Here is a 2,991-nt window from a genome sequence, read left to right as displayed (position 1 = left end):
GGTATTACAGGGGTATAACAGGAGTCTAACGGGGTATAAAAGGGGCATGACAGGGGTGCAACAGGGCTATGACAGGGGTGCAACAGGGGAATAAGAGGGGTTTAATAGGGGTATAACAGGGGTATGACAGGGGTATAACAGTGATCTAACAGAAGTCTAACGGGTTATAACGGGGGTATGACAGGGGTGAAACAGGGGTATAAGAGGGGTCTAACAGGGGTAGGACAGGGGTGCAAAAGGGGTATTAGAGGGTTTTAAGAGGGGTATAACAGGGGTATAAGAGGAGTATAACAGGGGTCAAAATGGGTATAACAGCGATGCTACAGGGCTATAACAGGGGTGCAACAGGGGTATAACAGGGGAATAACAGGGGTTCACAAGGGTATTACAGAGGTATAAGAAGGGTATAACAGGAGTCTAACAGGGTGTAAAAGGGGTATGAAAGGGGTGCCACAGGGGGATTGACAGGGGTGCAACAGGGTAATAACAGCGGTCTAACAGGAGTCCAACGGGGTGCAACAGGGGTATAACAGGGGTGCAACAGGGGAATAAGNAGGGTATAACAGGAGTCTAACAGGGTGTAAAAGGGGTATGACAGTGGTGCTACAGGGGGATTGACAGGGGTGCAACAGGGTAATAAGAGGGGTTTAACAGGGGTATAACAGGGGTATGACAGGGGTATATCAGCGGTCTAACAGGAGTCTAACGGGGTGCAACAGGGGTATAACAAGGGTGCAACAGGGGAATAAGAGGGGTTTAACAGGGGTATAACAGGGGTGAAACAGGGGTATAAGAGGGGTCTAACAGGGGTATAACAGGGGGAGGACAGGGGTGTAACAGGGGCATACGAAGGGTATAACAGGGGTCCACCGCTGCTATACCCTGTTGCACCCCTGTTATACCCCTGTCATCCCCCTGTTATACCCCTGTTGCACCCCTGTTTGACCCCTCTTCTACCCCTGTTAGACCCCTCTTCTACCCCTGTTGCACCCCTGTCATACCCCAGTTATACCCCGTTAGACTCCTGTTATACCCTTGTTATACCCCTGTAATAGTCTTAGGAACCCCTGTGATACCGCTGTTATTCCCCTGTTATACCCCTGTTATACCCCTGTTGCACCCCTGTTATAGCCCTGCAGCACCGCTGTTATACCTTATTTCACCCCCGTTTTACCCCTGTTATACCCCTATTGCACCCCTGTTATAGCCCTGCAGCAGCGCTGTTATACCATATTTCAACCCTGTTATACCCCTGTTATACGCCTGTTATACCCCTGTTGCACCCCTGTTATAGCCCTGTAGCACTTCTATTATACCCTATTTCACGCCTGTTATACCCCTGTTATACCCTTGTTATACCCCTGTTATACCCCTGTTATACCCCTGTTGCACCCCTGTTATAGCCCTGTAGCACTTCTATTATACCCTATTTCACGCCTGTTATACCCCTGTTATACCCTTGTTATACCCCTGTTATACCCCTGTTATACCCCTGTTGCACCCCTGTTATAGCCCTGTAGCACTTCTATTATACCCTATTTCACGCCTGTTATACCCCTGTTATACCCTTGTTATACCCCTGTTATACCCCTGTTATACCCCTGTTGCACCCCTGTTATAGCCCTGTAGCACTTCTATTATACCCTATTTCACGCCTGTTATACCCCTGTTATACCCTTGTTATACCCCTGTTATACCCCTGTTATACCCCTGTTGCACCCCTGTTATAGCCCTGTAGCACTTCTATTATACCCTATTTCACGCCTGTTATACCCCTGTTATACCCTTGTTATACCCCTGTTATACCCCTGTTATACCCCTGTTGCACCCCTGTTATAGCCCTGTAGCACTTCTATTATACCCTATTTCACGCCTGTTATACCCCTGTTATACCCTTGTTATACCCCTGTTATACCCCTGTTATACCCCTGTTGCACCCCTGTTATAGCCCTGTTATACTTCTGTTAGACCCCGGTTATAGCCCTGTTAGACCCCGTTAGACTCCGGTTATACCCTTGTTCTACCCCTGTAATAGTCTTGTTATACCCCTGTTATACCCCTGTTCTACCCCTGTTATACCCCTGTTGCACCCCTGTTATAGCCCTGCAGCACCGCTTTTATACCTTATTTCACCCCCGTTTTACCCCTGTTATACCCCTATTGCACCCCTGTTATAGCCCTGCAGCAGCGCTGTTATACCATATTTCAACCCTGTTATACCCCTGTTATACGCCTGTTATACCCCTGTTGCACCCCTGTTATAGCCCTGTAGCACTTCTATTATACCCTATTTCACGGCTGTTATACCCCTGTTATACCCTTGTTATACCCCTGTTATACTCCTGTTATAGCCCTGTAGCACTTCTACTATACCCTATTTTACGCCTGTTATACCCCTGTTATACCCTTGTTATACCCCTGTTATACCCTTGTTGCACCCCTGTTATAGCCCTGCAGAACCGCTGTAATACCATTTTTCACCCCTGTTATACCCCTGTTATACCCCTGTTGCACCCGTGTTATAGCCCTGTAGCACTTCTATTAAACCCTATTTCACGCCTGTTATACCCCTGTTATACTCTTGTTATACCCCTGTTATACCCCTGTTATACCCCTGTTGCACCCCTGTTGTACCCCTGTTATACTTCTGTTGCACCCCTGTTATACCCCTGTTGCACCCCTGTTATACCCCTGTTATACTTCTGTTAGACCCCGGTTATAGCCCTGTTAGACCCCGTAAGACTCCGGTTATACCCTTGTTCTACCCCTGTAATAGTCTTGTTATACCCCTGTTATACCCCTGTTATAGCCCTGCAGCAGAGTGCAGAGTGCAGAGTGCAGAGTGCAGAGTGCAGAGTGCTAATTGTTTTTGCTTTTTTAATCAATGGAACTGTGTGAAATGGGTGTTGTAGTCCAGCCATTTCATCGAGCCATATAGCTCACCTCGTAAGAACTGTGGTGATGTAATGATGAGGATGTTGGTTCAAGCCC

The sequence above is a fragment of the Oryzias melastigma genome, linkage group LG22 (assembly GCF_002922805.2).
Source record: "Oryzias melastigma strain HK-1 linkage group LG22, ASM292280v2, whole genome shotgun sequence".
In the NCBI taxonomy this organism is placed as follows: Eukaryota; Metazoa; Chordata; class Actinopteri; order Beloniformes; family Adrianichthyidae; genus Oryzias; species Oryzias melastigma.
Note: the sequence above shows the minus strand (reverse complement) of the source record.